This window comes from Stenella coeruleoalba (assembly GCF_951394435.1).
Source record: "Stenella coeruleoalba genome assembly, chromosome: 3".
Classification (NCBI taxonomy): domain Eukaryota; kingdom Metazoa; phylum Chordata; class Mammalia; order Artiodactyla; family Delphinidae; genus Stenella; species Stenella coeruleoalba.
In genome coordinates this window covers 74,435,271-74,460,891 of record NC_137148.1, presented here as the reverse complement: position 1 = coordinate 74,460,891, position 25,621 = coordinate 74,435,271, and the positions used below count along the sequence as shown (strand labels likewise).

Genomic DNA, 25,621 nt, shown 5'->3' with positions numbered 1-25,621 from the left:
CTCTAATTACTTTATTTAATTTCACAATAAAAATAATCTACTTAATAACAATAATTATATAAATGTTATATATTGTTTTCAAATTTTTGAATCCATCTACAGCCAAAATGTGGAAAGCAAAAATAAATATAGAATAGAATGTAAATATTATAGACTTCAACAATATGAATAAATGTTTAGCCAATAGAAGTTGGTAGAAAACAGGTGGCAGAAATGGATATGTAGATGTACTAATTTCCTCATCTCATACAGTGCATAGTGAATGGATATTGTCTAAGAATAGGGAAAAAGACTAAGCAGAGGATTGAGGTTAACATTTCATGATAAAATGTTGCTACTAGAAAAATTTATAAAACATGACGGACAAAAACAAGAAGTGGGAGGAGGAGAGGGGTGAGAGGTAGGTATATAATTGGTTTAAATTCTTTATTTTTCATAGTGGGAAGTTAGTAGATACTATCTGAAAGTGATAAAGACATAGAATTATAAATATTAACGTATGGTACTAATCACCATAAAATAAGTAAAACAGAAATCATTAAAATAAGTTGCCTCTGGTAATGGAATAGGAGATGGTTTGGGAATGGAACATTTAACTTTTTATTTTATACTCTTCTGTATTACTCTGAATTTTTGTTTTAACAAATATATGCAGGGTTTATAATTTAAAACAGTTTTATAAACTAAGAAATTAAGGACTGAGGATATACCTCTAACAAATGTAACAACCAATGAAAAAAGTCACTAGAAGGTAAGAGCCTTCTCTATGGAGACCTCTAGATTATGATTTGCCATAATATAGAATCCACAGATTGTTCGCTCAGGACACATAGTCAAAGGCCTAAATGAGACATTATATTTATGGCCTTGGGCTAGAGAATGAGAGGCTGGATCAAAACCAAAACACACTGTATAAGCAAAGGATGCCATTTCCTAGACTGTTGCAAATGCAGCTGTGATTCAAAAGAAACTCTGAGACTCTCACCTACTTTGAGAACATGTAAGGCTAGAGGCACCCAATACTGAAATTGTGCAGCTTAGAAGTGGAGAGGGAAGATAAAATACTATACACAGTCGATCGTACTTATTAATCCCTGGAGTCTTATCTTCAGCCCCACATGCATTATCAAATGAGTCCTTGTCTCTCTAGTAGAGCTTTTTTAGAAAAGTGTAATAAGCAGAAAAGAATATGTCCTACTTATGTTTCAATTTCAGTCTCTTCTCACTAGAATTCTTGTGCTACCTAAATACTCTTAGGCTTACCTTTTTCACTAGCAAAATGCAAATGATAATCTTCATTTTATAGGGTTGTTTTTAAAAGTTAAATGAGATAGTGGACCCATGCAGCCGCTTTCTTAGCCTCATTAAGCTGACTTTGGTCTTCATTACATAAGATTTAAAGTAGGAGATTCTATATTGTTAAAATCAGAATACTGTGAGTACATTCATTCTTCTAACTAATATTTATTGAAGGATTACTATGCACTTCACTGTGCACTACATTAAGAGCTGGGATACAATTATGAGAAAAACAGAAAAGATGCCTGTCCTCTAGTATCATACAACAAATTGCAAACCAACATAGTGCCATGAAGGAACTCAGTTTTACGACAGCAGATAGCAAAGAAACAAGGTTTAAACTAAGCAATCAGGAAAAACTTTCCAGAGAATGGGATAGTTGACCTAAATACGAGGAGTTAATAAGAATTGTATAGAAAAAGAAAAGAGAGTTTTCTGGGCAGAAGGAGCAGTATGAGGGACAGTCACAGACATAGGAGCAAACTGTGACAGCGTCAAGGAAGCCAAAAAGACCATCTGACTGGCTTGGAGAGTGCGGGGAGAACAGTGCGGCTGGGGAGAAGGGTGTACTCTTTTTGGTTCCCAAAAATACCTAGTACTTTGCCCTGTAAACGTGTGATACAAATGTGATGAAAATAATAATCTCTGAATTGTTAAGCACTTTTTCTGTGTCAGGCACTTTACAAGTATCAAATCATGTAAATTCATCAACCCTCAAGATGCTCTTGTGAAGTAGCTACATCCCTGTTTACCTAATGAGGGAGCAGCCAGTTATGTTGTGGAGCTTAGATTGGAAGTCAAACAGTTGTTAGTTTCCACACCCTTAGTCACTATACTGTAATTAATGCCTTTCAGGTATGAAGGAGTGAATGAATGAATGAAATCACTTTGATCCGAGATCCTGCAGACTGAAATGTGAGTATGTGATTTTTCTTTGGATTTTTGTGCATTAGCTTGATGACTTCTTGCATTTGGTGAGCACTTTATTAACAGCTAAAATAAAGACCACTACTGAGGACTTATGTGCCAGGCACTATGCAAAAACTATGCATGCATTATTTCAATTATTTGTTTATATGCCCATAAACCAAGTTAGTCTGTGAACTTATTGAGATGGGGGCCTTGGCGTATTCATCTTGGTACCAGCAGTACTTGGCCTACTGTTTGTCTTCAGTAAACCTACTTTCTTTCTGTCTTTTCACTCCATATTTAAGTGCAATTTTAATTGCTTAAGTGCAGGGAGAAGGAGTAGTTGACCTTTTAAGAACTTCCAGGAGCTGTAATTCTGAATGTCCAATCAAACTGCTATTGACTCAAACTACTTTTAGTAGTAGCAGCAGGCCCAGTTAATTGAAAGATTGTCCTTAAATTCAAAAAAAGCTGATGCAGAAAGATGCTTATAATTTTAAGCCAAATGTACTTTCTCTAAAATGTGCTTTCACATGCCTAATGAAGTTGTTTACTTTGATACTCCATCCGCATTGAAAATAATTGGAAATATATATTTTTAAAAAGGAGATTCTGTTGCAAGACTTTTATGATTATTAATCTGGGTTCTAATCCACCTGAAATGATTCCATCCTCAGGCATGCCTCGGGCCAAAACAATGTGAGGAGAGCTAGGGCTGATCACAACCCCCAGTCTTCCATATCCTTCTATTTATAAAACTAACATCATAAAGAGATGTTGTAAAATATTGAGGTTAAAATTAGCTCCAACAAAATAAATTCTAAACATATAACGGAGTATTAAAAAAAGAGATGGCTACAAGTCAAATCACCTACAGTTAAATATATACATATTATATATTACTTATAAAGCTATTAATCCAATTTAACAACATCCAGGGCATTTATGTTAAGAAATTGCCAAATAGCACTAAGTAGAATTTACAGAGATGAATAAAAAGCTTAATTATGAAGTAGGCTTGGGATATTCCAGTTGATAAATGAGGCTGTGAAATTGCCTTTTGTTAAAAGAAGAGTATTAATGACTATGTTAGTACTTGACTAGTATTTTATGACACTTAATCTGCTATTATGGGAAATGCTTCATACATTATCCTATATGATAGTTTAGAAATAGTTTTAATGCCTATTTTATACCTTGCTAGAGAATTACAATCTGTTGATACTGAATATCTGTTAGAACAACTTAAAAATGCAATATGTATGATTAATGATAATCAAGAGAAATTATTGAAGCTTGCACAATTTCCTTTTAATAAGTGCATTCTGCACAAGTTTTGGTGAGTATGTAATATCTGATCAGATGGAAAACTTTATAACCTAGTAGTCACCAACACACACATATGCCAAAATACTCACGATTTGATAATAACATGACGGAGAGGGCAAGAGAAACTTGATGTCTACCAATATTTGCTTTCAGAGAAGCTGAATTTTGAAAATAAAAGAGGTACACACAATATTACTTGCAAAGAGAAGCTTTGTAAAATAAATTTGCATAAAATTAGATGAGAAGGTTATGTTGTATTATTCCTTCTGTGGTTCTCCACAGGGTAGCTGTGTCTCTCTTTGGTTCCTCTCTGTGGGTTTATTCCACGATTTAGCTCTTAGTTCTTTGGTCTCTTGTTGTTTCAGCTGCTGTGAATTTAGGGATTACATCTACACTCACATCTTCAACTTTCATCTTTATGTGAATAACACTTACATCCTACGTCTTCAATCTTGGCCTTCAGAACTTCAGTATCCTACCCCTTGATTCTGGTGGAACATTTCAACGTGACTCCTGACTAACACTTCAGCTTATTTAGTGTCTAAAAATGTATGTGCCATTCTCCCTGGCTCCTCTTCTTGGCATCTCTATTTGTCAATAACCCCCCAGCTATCATTCCAGCACAGTCCCGGAGTGCCTATTTCTGTCAGAATGGCCACCTTTCTCCCACACCCAGGTCTGAGAATCTCAGGGTATCTGCTTTGCCCATGCAACGAATGTTAGTGTCATAAGTACCCGATACTGTGGTAGTTGCTGGAGATAAACAGATGGATAAAACCTACTCTCTGCTCTCAAGGAACTCACAGAAGACCTACACCTTTGTTTTTTCCCTATGTCATTAACCGTATTAGACTCTAGTGTGACACTATGTAAGCATGTGCAAAGGCCTTGGGCCTGGAATTGCTGGAAGAATTCCATAAGAAGGCATCCTAGGAGAGTCTAGATTTATACAAGTCTGGAAGGCTAAGCTTCCCATAGAGGATAAATGGATGGAAGACTTTGCAGGCAGAGAGATTTACATAACAAGAATTATTTTTTTCTGTAATTCTTCATATATTTTCTCTCCTCCCTATACAGTGCTAAAAGCTATATGCTCATGACTGGCCTCAGACTGGCCTTAGGCTTAGTCTTCCTCATTCCAACCTATACAAGACAGATACATTAATTTTCCCCAAATCTGTTTACATTCTATAATGTCTTATCATAATAAAATTCAGAAATCTTAAACTGAAAATCAGTGTCTATATAGTCTGACACTAAATTCCATTATAATTTTTTTCCTACTGTTAGGATGCGGTGAACAACAAATAAATAAAACAAGAACTCCAGGAAAATTTATATGTTCTCCAAAAGGGACCTACTTATTTTTTTCCAATGATTCTTTGGGGATAGTGTAGCATATCGTTCTGGAGTAAACAGACCTGAGTTCAAATCCTGAGTGTGGGGCCCTGGGCTAGTTTGTAACCTCTCACTGCATTAGGGTCTAATTTGGAAAAGGAGATGATACCGTTCATAAATATATTGTGTGTGACTCTGGACCAGAAATTGTTTCGGCACTAGGGATATTGTGGTTGAACACGTCCCAGCCTTCTTGGAGCTTTCATTAAAGAAATAAATAAGTTAATAAATGATGTATATTTTGACAATCAAAGTGTCATGAAGAAAATGAATCAGAGTAATATGAGAGAGAGAGAGAGAGAGAGAGAGAGAGAGAGAGAGAGAGGATGGCAGTGGTGGGAAGGCTGTTTTAGCTGGAGTGGTCATGAATGGGCTCATAGTGGCACTAATCTCATAGAGTTTTTGTGAAGACTATAGGAGTCAGCAGTGCCAGGCACACAGTAAACCCTCAGGAAATCTTAGCAATTATATTATCTTTGTTTTTAACTCCTCTGAATCTCAACTCATACTATTCTTCCCACCTGGAATGTGCATCTTCCTCTCTGCTCATATCTTGTAACTTGTTCAGGGCACGTTTGAAGCTCTGCCTCCTTCTCAGCCTTGCCTCCTTCATAGTCTTGCATTATGAATGTCCAAATCCCAGGAATCAACAATACTCTGAGTTAAAAGTACTCGCAGATATTTGGCATTCAATCACGTGCATCTCTGTAACCTCTCTTCACGTATTATTTTGAATTTTTATATTGTGATTTAACTCCCCATATATGAATATTTGTTCTTCCCAAGTAGTATATAAGCTCTCCAAGGACAGGGCCAGACCTATGTTTGGGACTTAAAAAATAAGGGAAAGATTATGTATGTTAAAGAGATTTAATAGATATTTGCTGATACATTAACAAAATACTTTATGACCTTGACTATAAGCTCCACTGTAGAAGGAATTATGCTGCATATGGAGTTATGTGGCCTGGGGACCTAGAGATTGGTATGGGCAGTTTAGATCAATATTTAGATTGGCCTTCAAAGTTCAAGGATATAAATTCACAAAAAGTCTAGATTGATGGCTTGTTCTCCCTGTGAAAATGTTTCGTGTTTTGCAGCACTTCAATAAAATAATATTGTATAAGCTTATTAAAATGTTGCATTATAACTCAAAGATGATGCCACATATCATGTGTTGAGGAAGAGTAATATTTACGATCCTAATTTAAAATACAGTTTATTTAAAGAACATACAATTTGAAGAGAATGGGAGTTTAGGACTGTACATTATTGCTTTGCTGTGTGCAATAGAAGCTGGGAGAAAAATGGCAGCCACGGCGCTTTATGTCTACAGGTATCATTTAGATGAAGCTATGGTGTCTGGTTCATTTCCCAAATTGTATAATTGCAGCCATGAAGAAATACTGAAGCTTCCTAGTGTCAAGGAGTCAATAACATCATCTTTGTATACAAAGCACAGGCCATAAATGCTAAAATTTCTTTGTGTTTTTCTGTGTAATTCTCTTTTTCATGAAATGAAATCTAACCCACCAGAGCAAACAAACACTGCAGCAGCTTTTCATATACACAGCCAGGGAAGGGCAAACAATTATTCAGCATCTGAGGCTCAGTTATATTTTTTTAAGCTTTTGTTTTGTTTGTTAAGAAAGGCTAAGGGAAGATGAAAGAAAAAATCTGGACAAATACTTGAAAAAAAAAATAAGAGCAATAAAACTTTATGGTAGAAAAAGAAACTAAGGAAAAACGAAAGCGTTGAAAATAAAAACCATTGAAAAACCCATCATCCAGAAATAAGCATTAATCTGTTATTGTATATTTGCTCACATTAATTTCTATACATGTATGTATATTGTTTTATAAAAGTTGCATTTCATTTAAAGTGTTTGTGACCTGCTTTGTGAACATTTTCCATGTCACCAGATACTCTGGAATACACTCATTTTTATGGCTACTTGGATCCCTTATACAGATGTACCCGAATACATTTAGCGAAAACCCTGTTTTTGTTTATATTTATTATTCTTTCAGTTTTATTCTACACAATACAATATAGCTTGAAGTTTAACATATTCTTAATTTTTCTTCTGATTCTTGCCTTTTTATTTCAATTGTGTGTGTTCATGAATACACACACATGCACAAACACACATTAGGCATAGCTCCCAAGTAAGTACTAGCATTGAGCTATAAAGTTATCAATCCATGACCCTTTATATGAAAACTTTGGGCTAGATGTGCTATCATAATTTATAATTTTTAGCATTTAGAGAGTGCATATGCCATGTATAATGCTCATGGCCGGGGGTGCTGGGGCAGCATCAGGAAATCACACTTATAAATATTTCTGAAGTAAAATGTATGAGTATTCACACTAAGTGGATAAGTAACTTCATGGAATTTGAATCAGATTTTGCCACCAGATGAGTTTTTGAATCACCTTATGAAAATGTTTCTCAGGTCTGGTTGGATTTTAGATTGTGGATAAAGGATTGTGAACCTGTAATTACTGATAAAATGCATTTCCAATGCAGACTGATATTTAGAGTCAAATGATGAAATTATACTACATTTCACATGTTACACTGTTCTAATTCAATAAAATAGTATTAAAAATTCCTAGAGAGGAAAAGCTACTTAATACCTCTTTTCTTTTTCTCTAAATTTGCTCTTAGGAATCCTTCTTGGTCTAAATCTAACTGAAGTCACAAGAGCTTCTGAGCTTCTTAAGAAGCACACTTTTTTCTTTTTTGGTGGCAATTAGCCCTAATCTAGTATAATCGAATTCTATATAGTATTATTTATATACTGTAGTATATAAAAGTTTATTATATATAAACTTTTCGGAGTAGGAATTATGGTATTTAAGAATACCAAGCAAAACATACAAAGATGAATAGCAGGTAGGAGAACAGAACACCCGATTGAATGTTATACTAGCTGCCTGACGTGTCCTGAACAGGACTTAGAGGAAAAGCCCCACCTACCAACACAGAGGATAGAGCCGTCGTCATTAACAGGATGCTCACACAAGTGGTTGTAAAAATTGTGTCTACTGGGGGACCCTACAGGATATGCAGACAGGGATCCTCTAACTGCTGCGGTAATGATCCCAAATAAATGCCTATAACCACAACGTGGGACACCCAAGGTGCAGCTTTTCTGAGCATGTGCAGCAGCAGCAATAACGTGAGAGGAGAAATAGGCTCTGAGTTGCTGCTTCATTGAGCATGTCCCCGGTCTAGCCTGCAGCAGTAGAATTAAGTTTTTCAATCCCAACAGAGACAAATGGAAATCCTAATGCTCCTAGGGATAAAGTGAAGGAAGATCAAATGGGCAAACGAGGCATGTTTTTTTCTTTTAAATATATGGATTAGGAGGATGCAGTTACTACTTTGTACTTAGAAGTGTATGGTAGAAATTCCATGGATTTGGAAGTTGCTTCATTGTTTCGAAATAACCAGTTTGGGGGAGACTTCCCTGGAGGTCCAGTGGTTAAGACTCCATGCTTCCAATGCAGGGGGTGCCCGTTCCATCCCTGGTCAGGGAACTAAGATCGCACATGCTGTGCGGGCCAAAAAAAAAAAATAATAATAACCAATTTGGAACATCAGTATTTCTGTTTAAAAGCTTAAAATGTCTCATGAAAAAATAAAGAATATTGCAGTCCAAATATCTTAATCTCCTCAAGGGGAGAATTGCTTGTCCCCAAACCAAGAATTATGAATTATGGTTAATAAACATAAAAATCGTAATCCAAATGTAAATGAATAGATTGCATTTCTCAAAGGAAAAAATAATGATACAAATGCTGTATTATTAAAATATGTTAAAATATTATGCTATATTATTATATATTATAATTATTATTATATAATCCTGTTATCTTTAGACAGGACTTTCCATAATAACTGTGATCAGTGCTTAAAGCAGAAGGGTCTGCAGCCTGATGACAGGTCAGAGATCCACAGAACCTCAGGGGACATGCTCCATGAGGTGTCTGAGCAATAGATGTGAAATTTAAAAAAAAAATGGAAATTCATTTTTCTTTGCCTTTGTTCACTGTCATGTACATTAAAGTCTGTAAGCTTTCCAGGGTGCACATGTAACCTTCCTAGGTAAAATTTTATGGCAAATCAATAGATGTTTGGTATCTTTTGTCATAGGAAGTATATGATCATTTTTGCAGAGGAAAAAATGAACATGTGAAAATAAGTTCAATCAATAAAACATGGGATTAGTAACATATGATTAGTATGTAAGTTATAGCATGAGTAATGCTGATCCTAACTAATTATCTTTGAAATTGTCATGGCAACTCTAGTTCATGATTGTCTCCAGGGACTGGGAGTTGGAGGAGAATCTCAGGTGGAGAGGACTGGGCATTGTAGGAGTGTGGGGAAGAGCGGAGAGAAGTCGGGCCAGGCAGAAGGATGATAGGAAAGGGTAATGTTGGTTAACTAAGACTGGTTTCATTCGATGTGAGCTGCACACAGCTAACAAGACATCAATGCTCTTACGCCTCCTACTGTAGCTGTCTCTATGTTGTGCATGACGATTAATATATCTTTGGGTCTCCAAAGTGACTGATTTGATTCCATCATTTTTAGAGGCAAAGTCTTTGTCAAAAGGCACACCAGTAACTTCAAATAAGGTATTAAATTAACTATGTATTATTTACTGCAAGTGTATTTCTCTGATATAAATCTAATTTATGCGGCAGGATGAGAAAAACGTTCATTGCCATTATATATTGTTTAGGGATGAGGATGACAATCTGTCACAATACCTCTGTGAGTCCAGAATCTAGCTAATTAATTCTTTTTGTGATGATACATTTTATTTTATGCTTTACTTGTATTTTATCTCATATAATATAAATGTAATAGTAAATGAATATAATAAATATATATGAACAAATTATTTTACAATTTAATTTCATATTATGATTCAAATTTCAGTCACAGTTTTTCTAACATGCTAGCTCTCCTAATATTTATTTATTTATTTATTTTTTAAATCACATGACCCAACTTTATTTTTTTTATTATTTTTTATTTATTTTATTTTATTTTTTTACATCTTTATTGGAGTATAATTGCTTTACAATGGTGTGTTAGTTTCTGCTTTATAACAAAGTGAATCAGTTATACATATACATATGTTCCCATATCTCTTCCCTCTTGCATCTCCCTCCCTCCCACCCTCCCTATCCCACCCCTCTAGGTGGTCACAAAGCACCGAGCTAATCTCCCTGTGCCATGTGGCTGCTTCCCACTAGCTATCTATTTTACGTTTGGTAGTGTATATATGTCCATGCCACTCTCTCACTTTGTCACAGCTTACCCTTCCCCCTCCCCATATCCTCAAGTCCATTCTCTAGTAGGTCTGTGTCTTTATTCCTGTTTTACCCCTAGGTTCTTCCTGACATTTTTTTTTTCTTAAATTCCATATATATGTGTTAGCATACGGTATTTGTCTTTCTCTTTCTGACTTACTTCACTCTGTATGACAGACTCTAGGGGCATCCACCTCATTACAAATAGCTCAATTTTGTTTCTTTTTATGGCTGAGTAATATTCCATTGTATATATGTGCCACATCTTCTTTATCCATTCGTCCAGTGATGGACACTTAGGTTGTTTCCATCTCCTGGCTATTTGTAAATAGAGCTGCAATGAACATTTTGGTACATGACTCTTTTTGAATTATGGTTTTCTCAGGGTATATGCCCAGTAGTGGGATTGCTGGGTCATATGGTAGTTCTATTTGTAGTTTTTTAAGGAACCTCCATACTGTTCTCCATAGTGGCTGTACCAATTCACATTCCCACCAGCAGTGCAAGAGTGTTCCCTTTTCTCCACACCCTCTCCAGCATTTATTGTTTCTAGATTTTTTTTTTTATGATGGCCATTCTGACTGGTGTGAGATGATATCTCATTGTAGTTTTGATTTGCATTTCTCTAATGATTAATGATGTTGAGCATTCTTTCATGTGTTTGTTGGCAATCTGTATATCTTCTTTGGAGAAATGTCTATTTAGGTCTTCTGCCCATTATTGGATTGGGTTGTTAGTTCTTTTTGTTATTGAGCTGCATGAGCTGCTTGTAAATTTTGGAGATTAATCCTTTGTCAGTTGCTTCATTTGCAAATATTTTCTCCCATTCTGAGGGTTGTCTTTTGGTCTTGTTTATGGTTTCCTTTGCTGTGCAAAAGCTTTGAAGTTTCATTAGGTTCCATTTGTTTATTTTTGTTTTTATTTCCATTTCTCTAGGAGGTGGGTCAAAAAGGATCTTGCTGTGATTTATGTCATAGAGTGTTCTGCCTATGTTTTCCTCTAAGAGTTTGATAGTTTCTGGCCTTACATTAAGATCTTTAATCCATTTTGAGCTTATTGTTGTGTATGCTGTTAGGGAATGATCTAATCTTGTACTTTTACATGTACCTGTTCAGTTTTCCCAGCACCACTTATTGAAGAGGCTGTCCTTTCTCCACTGTGCATTCCTGCCTCCTTTATCAAAGATTAAGTGACCATGTGTGCATGGGTTTATCTCTGTGCTTTCTATCCTGTTCCATTGATCTATCTTTCTGTTTTTGTGCCACTACCATACTGTCTTGATTACTGTAGCTTTGTAGTATAGTCTGAAGTCAGGGAGCCTGATTGCTCCAGCCCTGTTTTTCGTTCTCAAGATTGCTTTGGCTATTCAGGGTCTTTTGTGTTTCCATACAAATTGTGAAATGTTTTGTTCTAGTTCTGTGAAAAATGCCAGTGGTAGTTTGATAGGGATTGCATTGAATCTGTAGATTGCTTTGTGTAGTAGAGTCATTTTCACAATGTTGATTCTTCCAATCCAAAAACATGGTATATCTCTCCATCTATTTGTATCATCTTTAATTTCTTTCATCAGTGTCTTATAATTTTCTGCATACAGGTCGTTTGTCTCCTTAGGTAGGTTTATTCCTACATATTTTATTCTTTTTGTTGCAATGGTAAATGGGAGTGTTTTATTGATTTCACTTTCAGATTTTTCATCATTAGTGTATAGGAATGCCAGAGATTTCTGTGCATTAATTCTGTATCCTGCTATTTTACCAAATTCATTGATTAGCTCTAGGAGTTTTCTGGTAGCATATTCAGGATTCTCTATGCATAGTATCATGTCATCTGCAAACAGTGACAGCTTTACTTCTTCTTTTCTGACTTGGATTCCTTTTATTTCATTTTCTTCTCTAATTGCTGTGGCTAAAACTTCCAAAACTATGTTGAATCAGAGTGGTGAGAGTGGGCAACCTTGTCTTGTTCCTGATCTTAGTGGAAATGCTTTCAGTTTTTCACCATTGAGGGTGATGTTGGCTGTGGCTTTGTCGTATGTGGCCTTTATTATGTTGGGGAAAGTTCCCTCTATGCCTGCTTTCTGCAGGGTTTTTATCATAAATGCGTGTTGAATTTTCTCGAAAGCTTTTTCTGCATCTATTGAGATGATCATATGGATTTTCTCCTTCAATTTGTTAATATGGTGTATCACGTTGGTTGATTTGGTATATTGAAGAATCCTTGCATTCCTGGAATAAACCCCACTTGATCATGGTGTATGATCCTTTCAATGTGCTGTTGGATTCTGTTTGCTAGTACTTTGTTGAGGATTTTTGCATCTATGTTCATCAGTGATATTGGCCTGTAGTTTTCTTTCTTTGTGACATCCTTGTCTGGTTTTGGTATCAAGGTGATGGTGGCCTCATAGAAGGAATTTGGGAGTGTTCCTCCCTCTGCTATATTTTGGAAGAGTTTGAGAAGGATAGGTGTTAGCTCTTCTCTAAATGTTTGATAGAATTCGCCTGTGAAGCCATCTGGTCCTGGGCTTTTGTTTGTTGGAAGATTTTTAATCACAGTTTCAAGTTCAGTGCTTGTGATTGATCTGTTCATATTTTCTATTTCTTCCTGATTCAGTCTTGGTAGGTTGTGCATTTCTAAGAATTTGTCCATTTCTTCCAGGTTGTCCATTTTATTGGCATAGAGTTGCTTGTAGTAATTGCTCATGATCTTTTGTATTTCTGCAGTGTCAGTTGTTACTTCTCCTTTTTCATTTCTAATTCTATTCATTTGAGTCTTCTCCCTTTTTTTTCTTGATGAGTCTGGCTAATGGTTTATCAATTATGTTTATCTTCTCAAAGAACCACCTTTTTGTTTTATTTATCTTTGCTATTGTTTCCTTCATTTCTTTTTCATTTATTTCTGATCTGATTTTTATGATTTCTTTCCTTCTGCTAACTTTGGGGTTTTTTTGTTCTTCTTTCTCTAATTGCTTAGGTGCAAGGTTAGGTTGTTTATTCGAGATGTTTCCTGTTTCTTAAGGTAGGATTGTATTGCTATAAACTTCCCTCTTAGAACTGCTTTTGCTGCATCCCATAGGTTTTGGGTCATCATGTCTCCACTGTCATTTTTTCTAGGTATTTTTTTATTTCATCTTTGATTTCTTCAGTGATCACTTTGTTATTAAATAGTGTATTGTTTAGCCTCCATGTGTTTGTATGTTTTACAGATATTTTCCTGTAATTGATATCTAGTCTCATAGCATTGTGGTCGGAAAAGATACTTGATACAATTTCAGTTTTCTTAAATTTACCAAGGCTTGATTTGTGACCCAAGATATGATCTATCCTGGAGAATGTTCCATGAGTACTTGAGAAAAATGTGTATTCTGTTGCTTTTGGATGGAATGTCCAATAAATATCAATTAAGTCCATCCTTTTTAATGTATCATTTAAAGCTTGTGTTTCCTTATTTATTTTCATTTTGGATGATCTGTCCAATGGTGAAAGTGGGGTGATAAAGTCCCCTACTATGAATGTGTTACTGTCGATTTCCCCTGTTATGGATGTTAGTATTTGCCTTATGTATTGAGGTGCGCCTATGTTGGGTGCATAAATATTTACAATTGTTATATCTTTTTCTTGGATCGATCCCTTGATCATCATGTAGTGTCCTTCTTTGTCTCTCCTAATAGTCTTTATTTTAAAGTCTATTTTGTCTGATAGGAGAATTGCTACTCCAGCTTTCTTTTTATTTCCATTTGCATGGAATATCTTTTTCCATTCCCTTACTTTCAGTCTGTGTGTGTCTCTAGGTCTGAAGTGGGTCTCTTGTAGACAGCATATATATATATAGGTCTTGTTTTTGTATCCATTCAGCCAGTCTGTGTCTTTTGGTGGGAGCATTTAGTCCATTTACATTTAAGGTAATTATCGATATATATGTTCCTATTCCCATTTTCTTAATTGTTTTGGGGTTGTTATTGTAGGTCTTTTCCTTCTCTTGTGTTTCTTGCCTAGAGAAGTTCCTTTAGCATTTGTTTTAAAGCTGGTTTGGTGGTGCTGAACTCTCTCAGCTTTTGCTTGTCTGTAAAGGTTTTAATTTCTCTATCAAGTCTGAATGAGATCCTTGCTGGGTAGAGTAATCTTGGTTGTAGGTTTTTCTCCTTCATCACTGTAAATATGTCCTGCCAGTCCCTTCTGGCTTGCAGAGTTTCTGCTGAAATATCAGCTGTTAACCTTATGGTGATTCCCTTGTGTGTTATTTGTTGTTTTTCCCTTGCTGCTTTTAATATGTTTTCTTTGTATTTAATTTTTGACGGTTTGATTAGTATGTGTCTTGGCGTATTTCTCCTTGGATTTATCCTGTATGGGACTCTCTGTGCTCCCTGGACTTGATTAACTATTTCCTTTCCCATATTAGGGAAGTTTTCAACTATAATCTCTTCAAATATTTTCTCAGTCCCTTTCTTTTTCTCTTCTTCTTCTGGAACCCCTATAATTCGAATGTTGGTGCATTTAATGTTGTCCCAGAGATCTCTGAGACTGTCCTCAGTTCTTTTCATTTTTTTTTCTTTATTCTGCTCTGCAGTAGTTATTTCCACTATTTTATCTTCCAGGTCACTTATCCGTTCTTCTCCCTTAGTTATTCTGCTATTGATCCCATCTAGAGTATTTTTAATTTCATTTATTGTGTTGTTTATCGTTGCTTGTTTCATCTTTAGTTGTTCTAGGTCCTTGTTAAATGTTTCTTGCATTTTGTCTATTCTGTTTCCAAGATTTTGGCTCATCTTTACTATCATTATTCTGAATTCTTTTTCAGGTAGACTGCCTATTTCCTCTTCATTTGTTAGGTCTGGTGGGTTTTTATCTTGCTCCTTCAACTGCTGTGTGTTTTTCTGTCTTCTCATTTTGCTTATCTTACTGTGTTTGCGGTTTCCTTTTTGCAGGCTGCAGGTTCATAGTTCCCGTTGTTTTTCAAGTCTGTTCCCAGTGGCTAAATTTGGTTCAGTGGGTTGTGTAGGCTTCCTGGTGTAGGGCACTAGTGCCTGTGTTCATGTGGATAAGGATGGATTTGTCTTTCTGGTGGGCAGGTCCACATCTGGTGGTGTGGTTTGGGGTGTCTGTGGACCTATTATGATTTTAGGCAGCCTCTCTGCTAATGGGTGGGGTTGTGTTCCTGTGTTGCTAGTTGTTTGGCATAGGGTGTCCAGCACTATAGCTTGCTGATCTTGAGTGAAGCTGGGTGCTGGTGTTGAGATGGAGATCTCTGGGAGATTTTCACCGTTTGATATTATGTGGAGCTGGGAGGTCTCTTGTTGACCAGTGTCCTGAAGTTGGCTCTCCCACCTCAGAGGTGCAGCACTGACTCCTGGCTGCAGCACCAAGAGCCTTTCATCCACATGGCTCAGAATAAAAGGGAGAAAAAGTGAAAGAAGGAAAGAAAGAAAGATAGAAAGAAGAAAGGAAGGAAGGAAGGCGTGAAGGAAGGAAGGAAAGGGGAGGGAGGGAGAGAAAGAAAGAAAGAAAGAAAGAAAGAAAGAAGGAGAAAGGGAGGAAGGGAAGGAAAGAAAGAAAGAGAAAGGGAGGGAGGGAAGGAAAGAAAGAAAGAAAAAGAGAGAAAGAAAGAAAGAAAGAAAGAAGATAAAATAATTAAAATAAAAAATAATTATTAAGAAAAATAAATTTTTTTAAAGATAAAACCAAAAAACAGAAAAAATGGACGGATAGAACCCTAGCACAAATTGTGGAAGCAATGCTATACAGACAAAATCTCACACAGAAGCACATGGACTCCCTCCCGGCTAGCTGTGGTGCACTAACCCCCTGCAGGCTGTGTTCACACTGCCAACCCCAGTCCTCTCCCTATGCTCCGACCAAAGCCCGAGCCTCAGCTCCCAGCCCTGCTCACCCCGGCAGGTGAGCAGACAAGCCTCTCGGGCTGGTGAGTGCAGGTTGGCACCAGTCCTCTGTGCGGGAATCTCTCCGCTTTGTCCTCTGCACCCCTGTTGGTGTGCTCTCCTCTGCGGCTCCGAAGCTTTCTGCCTCCACCAGCCACAGTCTCCACCAACCACAGTCTCCACCCGCGAAGGGGCTTCCTAGTGTGTGGAAACCTTTCCTCCTTTACAGCTCCCTCCCACTGGTCCAGGTCCCGTCCCTATTCTTTTTTCTCTGTTTATTCTTTTTTTGTTTGCCCTACCCAGGTACGTGGGGACTTTCTTGCCTTTTGGGTGGTCTGAGGTCTTCTGCCAGCGTTGAGTAGGTGTTCTGTAGGAGTTGTTCCATGTGTAGACGTATTTCTGTTGTATCTGGCACAAGGTGGCCATCCCTGGTTTCACATCAATATGATCTCAGGCACCTCCTTGTTTTTCCATTTTGTCTTTAAGTTACTTGTTGAAACAACCGGCCCGCCGTCCACATGCCTGTCGTGGCTTTAGCCACTGGGGCCCCTCCAGAGCCAGCAGCCTCAGTGAGGCCACCCTCCTCTCGGGCTCCAGGGCAGTTCCATGACGGCGGAGGGAAGAGACCCCGAGCCGGGAGTTCCATCTCTGCGGAAAAACCCTAATATTTATTTTTAATAAAAAAGATGAGATTACTGAATTGATTGTGATTAAGGCTTATAATGGTATTTAAGAACACATCAAAAAGGCTTGGGTTTAAATCCCAGATCCACCACTTGGATCTCTATGATTTGAGCAAGTTATTTAACTTTCCAAAGCTTCAGTTTTCTTAGTTATACAATAGAAATAACAATAGTACCTATACTACATAGGGTTGCTATGAGGATTAAATGAGATAAGACATATATAATGCACTGCCTGCCCATAATATATTTCCAATAAGTACTGATTATTTCGAAGGTGTTGATAATGATGACTTTAGTTTTAACCGCTGTAGAATCTAGTGACTTTATAAACTATTGGACATCTTTGAGTCATGTGTTTTTCCAGTTGTGTGATTTTATGAGCATGTCTCTTAGTTTCCTTAGCTGTAAAGTTCTATGAATCCATTCTGAATTTCCACACACCTTCAACAAAATCATAAGTGAAAAGGAGAAGTTAAAACATATGTTCTGGGGAGGAGTCAAGATGGCGGTGTGGGAAGACACAGAGTTAGCATCTCCCCACAACTAGGGCACCTGCCGACCTCTCGTGGAGGACTTTAACCCCCAAGGAGACGGGAGGACCCCCAAAGTGAACTGGTAGGATGTAGGGGCACCAAGCGGGGAGGAGAAGTGGAGGCCAGACAAGACTGGCACCCCTGAGGCTGGGGAGATCAGAAGAGGCAGGTGGGAGGGACTCTCCGGGAAGACCAGGAGAGGAGTGGAGGGAGATCACCTGGTCCACTGTGGCTGGGGAGTCCCGTGAGCTCCCAAGCTGGTTCTCTGCCATCCCAAGCCCCATCCAGGCTGTGTGTGTTCTGGGGGCATAGGAGGGAGGCTGGGGAGATCAAGAGAGGCAGGCAGCTGTGGGAGAAGCAGGAGAGGAGTGGAGGACGTTTGCTCCACCCACTTGGGCCCAGGGAGCCTGCTGAGCGCCTAGGCCGATACCCTGCACTCCAATCCCCATCCAGGCTGCATGGGTCCTTGGGGGCATAGGAAGGGGGCCTGAGGGATCAGGAGAAGCAGGTGTGAGGGACCCTCTGGGAGGAGTGAGTGGAGGGCGATTGCCCCACCCATTTGGGCCCGGGGAGCATACTGAGCTCCCAGGCCAGATCCCCTGCCCTCCAAACCCCTGTGCAGGCCACATGGGTCCTTGGGGGCATAGGAGGGAGGCCAGGGAGATCAGGACAGGCAGGTGGGAGGGGTCCTTGGGGAGGCCCGGAGAGGAGCAGAGGGCGGTTGCCCTGCCCACTTGGACATGAGGAGCCTGCTGGGCTCCCAGGTGAGGTTCCCTGCCCTCTGAGACAAGGGGTGGGGGACATGCCTGGGCCCCTTCTGTTCCTTGAGCCTAAGCCGCACCCCCACAAACCCCAGGGCATTTTCCAGCCCTGTGCGTCCTGAGCATTGGCCCCTCCCACCACCCAAACCTCACCCTTGCTTAGGCTCTGCTCTCCACAGCCAAGAACTTTCCCCGCCTCCTTTTTTTTTTTTCTTTTCCCTTCTCTTTTTTACTATTTTGGTACTGATGTACCTTCCAGTTGTTGATTCATCTTTTTTTTTTACATTCTTTCTAACATATCAGTTTGTTTCCTAATCTAACTTTATTTTTTACTTCGTTATTATTCTCTCTATCTCTTTTTTTTTTTTTGTCACCCCACGCGGCTTGTGGGACCTTGATTTGAGAGCATGGGGTTGGGCATAAGCTCCTGTGGTGGGAGCTCTGAGTCTGAACCACTGGACTAACAGAGAACCTCAGACCCCAGGGAATATTCATTGGAGCGAGGTCTCACAGACTTTCTCATCTCAGCACCAAGACCCAGCTCTACCCAATAACCTACAAACTCCAGTGTTGGAAGCCTCAGGCTGAACGAGTAAAACAGGAACACAATCCGACTCATAAAGAAAAGCAATGAGACAGCAGAAAAATATGTCACAGATGAAGGAGGAAGGTAAAAACCTACAAGACTAAATAAATGAAGAGGAAATAGGCAATCTACCTGAAAAAGAATTCAGACTAATGATAGTAAAGATGATCCAGAATCTCAGAAATAGAATGGAAGCATGGATTGAGAAAAGACAAGAAATGTTTAACAAAGATCTAGAAGAACTAAAGAACAAACAAACAGAGATGAACAACACAATAACTGAAATGAAAAATACACTAGAAGGAATCAATAACAGAATAACGGAGGCAGAAGAATGAATAAGTGAGCTGGAAGACAAAATGGTGGAAATAACTTCTGAGGAGCAGAATAAAAAAAAAGAATGAAAAGAATTGAATACAATCTCAGAGACCTCTAGGACAACACTAAACACATCAACATTCGAATTATAGGGGTCCCTGAAGAAGAGAGAAATAAAGGGTCTGAGAAAATATTTGAAGAGATTATAGTCTAAAACTTCCCTAATATAGGAAAGGAAATAGTCACCCAAGTCCAGGAAGAACAGAGAGTCCCATACAGGATAAACCCTAGGAAAAAAACACCAAGACACATATTAATCAAACTAACAAAAATTCAATTCAAAGAAAAAATATTCAAAGCAGCAAGGGAAAAACAAAAACGTAGCATACAAAAGAATCCCCATAAGGTTTTCAGCTGAGTTTTCAGTGGAAACTCTGCAGGCCAGAAGGGAGTGGCAGGATATACTTAAAGTGATGAAAGAGAAAAACCTACAACGAAGATTACTCTATCCAGCAAGGATCTCATTCAGATTCGATGGAGAAGTCAAAAGCTTTTCAGACAGACAAAAGCTAAGAGAGTTCAGCACCACCAAACCAGCTTTACAACAAATGCTAAAGAAACTTCTCTAAGTGGGTAAACACAAGAAAAAGACCCACAAAAACAAACCCAAAACAATTAAGAAAATGGTAATAGGAACATACATATCGATAATAACCGTGAATGTAAATGGATTAAATGCCCCAACTAAAAGACACAGACTGGCTGAATGGATACAAAAACGAGACCCATATATGTGCTGTCTACAAGAGATCCACTTCAGACCTAGGGACACATACAGACTGAAAGTGAGGGGATGGAAAAAGATATTCCATGCAAATGGAAGTCAAAAGAAAGCTGGAGTAGGAATACTTGTATCAGGTAAAATAGGCTTTAAAATAAAGACTGTTACAAGAGATAAGGAGGGACACTACATAATGATCAAAGGATCAGTCCAAGAAGAAGATATACAATTATAAATGTTTATGCACCCAACATAGGAGCACCTCAATACATAAGGCAAATGCTGACAACCATGAAAGGAGAAATCAACAGTAACACAAAAATAGCAGGGGACTTTAACACCCCACTTACACCAATGGACAGATCATCCAAACAGAAAATAAATAAGGAAACACAAGCTTTAAATGACACAATAGACCAGATAGATCTAATTGATATTTATAGAACATTCCACCCAAAATTGGCAGAATACACTTTCTTCTCAAGTGCACATGGAACATTCTCCAGGATAGATCCCATCTTGAGTCACAAATCAAGTCTCGGAAAATTTAAGAAAATTGAAAATGCATCAAGCATATTTTCTGACCACAACGCTATGAGATTGGAAATCAATTACAGGAAAAAACCTGTAAAAAACACAAATATATGGAGGCTAAACAGTGTGCTACTAAATAACCAAGAGATCACTGAAGAAATCAAAGAAGAAATAAAAGAATACCTGGAAACAAATGACATCAAAAACATGACAACCCTAAACCTATGGGATGCAGCAAAAGCAGTTCTAAGAGGGAAGTTTATAGCAATTAAATCTCACCTCAAGAAACAAGAAAAATCTCAAAGGAACAATCTAACCATACACTTAAAAAAACTAGAGAAAGAAGAACAAAGAAAATCCAAAGTTAGTAGAAGGAAAGCAATCATAAAGATCAGAGCAGAAATAAATGAAATAGAAACAAAGAAAACAATAGCAAAGATCAATAAAACTAAAAGCTGGTTCTTTGAGAAGATAAACAAAATGGATAAACCCTTAGCCACACTCATCAAGAAGAAAAGGGAGAGGACGCAAATCAATAAAATTAGAAATGAAAAGGAGAAATCACAACTGACACTGCAGAAATACAAAGGATTATAAGAGACTACTACAAACAGCTATATGCCAATAAAATGGACAACCATGAAGAAATGGACACATTCTTGGAAAGATACAATTTTCCAGGACTGAACCAAGAAGAATTAGAAAATATAAACAGACCTATCAAAGGAATGAAATTGAAGCCATAATTAAAAATCTTCCAACAAACAAAAGTCCAGGACCAGATGGCTTCACAGGCGAATTCTACCAAACATTTAGAGAAGAGCTAACACCAATCCTTCTCAAACTCTTCCAAAAAATTGCAGAAGGAGAAACACTCCCAAATTCATTCATGATGAAGCCACCATCACCCTGATACCAAAACCAGAAAAAGATAAAACAAAAACAGATAATTATAGAACAATATCACTGATGAATATACATGCAAAAATCCTGAAAAAAAGACTAGCAAACAGAATCCAACAGCACATTAAAAGGATCATACACCATGATCAAGTGGGATTTATCCCAGGGATGCAAGATTCTTCAATATATGCGAATCGATCAATGTGATACACCACATTAACAAATTAAGGAATAAAAACCAAATGATCATCTCAGTAGAAACAGAAAAAGATTATGACGAAATTCAATACCAATTTATGAGAAAAACTCTTCAGAAAATGGGCATAGAGGGAACCTACCTCAACATAATAAAGGCCATATATGACAACCCCACAGCAAACATCATACTCAATGGTGAAAAACTGAAAGCATTTCCATTAGGATCAGGAACAAGATAAGGATGTCCACTCTCAACCCTCTTATTCAACATAGTTTTGGAAGTCCTAGCCACAGCAATCAGGGAAGAAAAAGAAATAAAAGGAATACAAACTGGAAAAGAAGAAGTAAAACTGTCACTCTTTGCTAATGACATGGTACTATACATAGAAAATCCTAAAGATGCCACCAGAAAACTACTAGAACTAATCAATGAATTTGGTAATGTTGCAGAATACAAAATTAATGCACAGAAATCTCTGGTATTCCTATACAGTAATGACAAAATATCAGAAAGAGAAATTAAGGAAACACTCCCATTTACCACTACAACAAAAAGAATAAAATATCTAGGAATAAAGCTACCTAAGGAGGCTAAAGGCTTGTACTCAGAAAACTATAAAACACTGGTGAAAGAAATCAGAGATGGCATAAACAGATGGAGAAATATACCACGTTTTTGGATTGGAAGAATCAATATTGTGAAAATGGCTATACTGACCAAAGCAATCTACAGATTCAGTGCAATCCCTATCAAACTACCAATGGCATTCTTCACAGAATTAGAACAAAAAAAATCTTACAATTCGTATGGAAACACAAAAGACCCCAAATAGCAAAAGCAATCTTGAGAAAGAAAAGCGGAGCTGGAGGAATCAGGCTGCCTGGCTCCAGACTATATTACAAAGCTACAGTAATCAAGACAGTATGGTACTGGCACAAAAACAGAAATATAGATTAATGGTACAGGATAGAATGCCCAGAGATAAACCCATACAAATATGGGCACCTAATTTATGACAAAGGAGGCAAGAACATACAATGGAGAAAAGACTGCCTCTTTAAGAAGTGGTGCTGGGAAAACTGGACAGCTACATGTAAAAGAATGAAATTAGAACACTCCTTAACACCATACAAAAACGTAAGCTCAACATGGATTAAACACTTAAATGTAAGGCCAGACAGTATGAAACTTTTAGAGGAAAACATAGGAAAAACACACTGACATAAACCGCAGCAAGATCTTTTTTAACCCACCTCCTAGAGAAATGGAAATAAAAACAAAAATAAACAAATGGAACCTAGTGAAACTTAAAAGCTTTTGCACAGCAAAGGAAACCATAAACAAGACAAAAATACAACCCTCAGAATGGGAGAAAATATTTGCAAATGAACAACTGACAAAGGATTAATCTCCAAAATATACAAATAGCTCATGGAACTCAATATCAAAAAAAAAAAAACAATCCAGTTAAAAAATGGGCAGAAGACCTAAATAGACATTTCACCAAGGAAGACATACAGATGGCCAAGAGACACGTGAAAAGCTTCTCAACATCACTAATTATTAGAGAAATGCAAATCAAAACTGCAATAAGGTGTCACCTCATGCTGGTCAGAATGCCCATTATCAAAAAAGCTTGAAACAATAAATGCTGGAAAGGGTGTGGTGAAAAGGGAACTCTCCTATACTGTTGGTGAGAATGTAAATTGATACAACCACTGTGGAAAACAGTATGGAGGTTCCTTAAAAACTAAAAATAGAGCTACCATAGGACCCAGCAATCCCACTACTGGGCATATACCCTGAGAAAACCATATTTCAAAAAGAGACATGTACCACAATGTTCATTGCAGCTCTATTTACAATAGCCAGGACATAGAAGCAACCTAAATGTCCATCGACAGAGGAATGGATAAAGAAGATGTGGTATATACATACAATGGGATATTACTCAGCCATAAAAAGAAACGAAATTGAGTTATTTGTAATGAGGTGGATGGACCTAGAGTCTGTCACACAGAGTGAAGTAAGTCAGAAAGAGAAAAACAAATACCATATGCTAACACATATATATGGAATCAAAAAAAAAAATGGTACTGATGAACCTAGTTGCAGGACAGGAATAAAGAGGTAGACATAGAGAATGGACTTGATGACACGGGGTGGGAGGTTGAAGTTGGGATGAAGTGAGAGTAGCATCGACATATACACACTACCAGATGTAAAATAGTTGGCTGGTGGGAAGCAGCAGCATAGCACAGGGAGATCTGCTCTGTGTTTTGTGATGACCTAGAGAGATGGGATAGGGAGGATGGGAGGGAGGCTCGAGAGGGAGGGGATATTGGGACATGTGTATGTATATGGCTGATTTGCTTTGTTATGCAACAGAAACTAACATGGTATTGTGAAGCAGTTATACTCCAATAAAGATCTATTAAAACAAACAAACAAAAAGCACAAATATGTTTTGACATGTGACTTTTTTTTCTAGACTAAGAAACATGATTGGATAATAACTAAAATTCTTGGGGGTTAAAGTAATAAAAACTCTAAGTATCTATGGAGAATTTGTTTTTTGTTGTTAGCAACAGTCTTTGCAGGTTGTCCTAATTTATTAAGAATCTAGACATTCAGAATTAACCATATAATTCCTTGAAATGACTTAGTCAACCTTGTTATTCACCATATGTCATTTTTTATTATAGAAAGAACTACCATCTATGTTAACACAAAACACTTTCATTTGGAGCTTGGTTGCAGAGTGGCTTTTTTTTTTTTTTTTTTTTTTTTTTTGCGGTATGCAGGCCTCTCACTGTTGTGGGCTCTCCCGTTGCGGAGCACAGGCTCCGGACGCGCAAGCTCAGCCGCCATGGCTCACGGGTACAGCTGCTCCGCGGCATGTGGGATCTTCCCGGACCGGGGCACGAACCCGTGTCCCCTGCGTCGGCAGGCAGACCCCCAACCACTGCACCACCACGGAAGCCCGGGAGTGGCTTTTTAAACAAAATATTTGATTCAATGAAATAAGTCTTCACATTGAAGAGCAAAACTTGCATCAGCAGAGTCAGTAAGCTCAGTGGGTGTATGCATGCACTTTGGAGCCAGATTTCATGGTTTAAGTTCAGGATCACCTCTCACTGTCACTTTGGTTAAGTTGTTAAACTTCTCTATACCTTTCTTGCTGTCTTTTGGGGCAAGGGGGAAGAGAAAAAAAATAAATGCACAAAACAGCTTTATTGAGATATTATTCACATACCATACAACTTGCCCATTTAAAGTGTACAAGTCAGGGGCTTCCCTGGTGGTCCAGTGGTTAAGACATCACCCTCCCAGCACAGGGGGTGTGGGTTCGATCCCTGGTTGGGGAACTAAGATCCTGCATGCCGTGGCCAGAAAAAAAAGTGTAGAAGTCAGTAGTCTTTAAATATCTTCATAGAGTTGTGCAACCAATACCACAATCAATTTTAGAACATTTTCATCACCTCAAAAAGAAATCCCATACCCATTAGCAGTCTCTGTCCATTCCCCAAAACTTGTCAACCTTAGGCAACCACAACTCTACTGTTTTAATAGATTTGCCTGTTCTGTGTATTTCACATAAATGAAATCATGCAATATGTCATTTTTTGTGTCTAGCTTCTTTCACTTAACATAATGTATACAAGTTTCATCCATGCTGTAGCATGTAACATCAAATAATTCCTTTTTATTGTCAAATAATATTCCATTGAATGTATATACTATGTTTTATTTACTCATTCATCAGTTGAGAGAAATTTGGGTTGTTTCCATTTCTTGGCTATTTGTGAACATCTGTATAAGTTTTTGTGTAAACATGGGTCCTTACTTCTCTTGGGTATATGACTAGGAGTTTAATTGTTGGACCTTACGGTAACTCTGTTTTTTATCTTTTAAGGAAATGCCAAACAGTTTTCCAAAGGAGTTGCACCATTTTGCATTCCTAATAGCAGTGTATGTGGGTTTCAATTCCTAAACATTCTTGCCAACACTTTCTATTACCTGTCTTTTTGATTATAGTGGTAATAATGATGTGAAGTGGTATCTTGCTATGGTTTTAATCTGCATTTCCCTGATAGTTAATATCTTGAACTTATTTTGTGTGCCTATTGGCCACTTGTATATCCTTGAAGAAATGTTTATTCAGATCCTTTGCC

The 25,621-nt window shown here is 37.8% G+C and overlaps 1 long non-coding RNA gene across 1 annotated transcript in view; it reads left to right on the top strand.

Moving 5' to 3' along the window:
- The window catches only part of LOC307185024, a 251,762-nt gene that overhangs the window by 150,364 nt on the left and 75,777 nt on the right, over positions 1-25,621 (top strand). The window contains exon 4 of the long non-coding RNA XR_013827851.1: positions 2,155-2,214. This is a non-coding gene — a long non-coding RNA (uncharacterized lncRNA). The remainder of the gene's footprint in view (positions 1-2,154; positions 2,215-25,621) is intronic.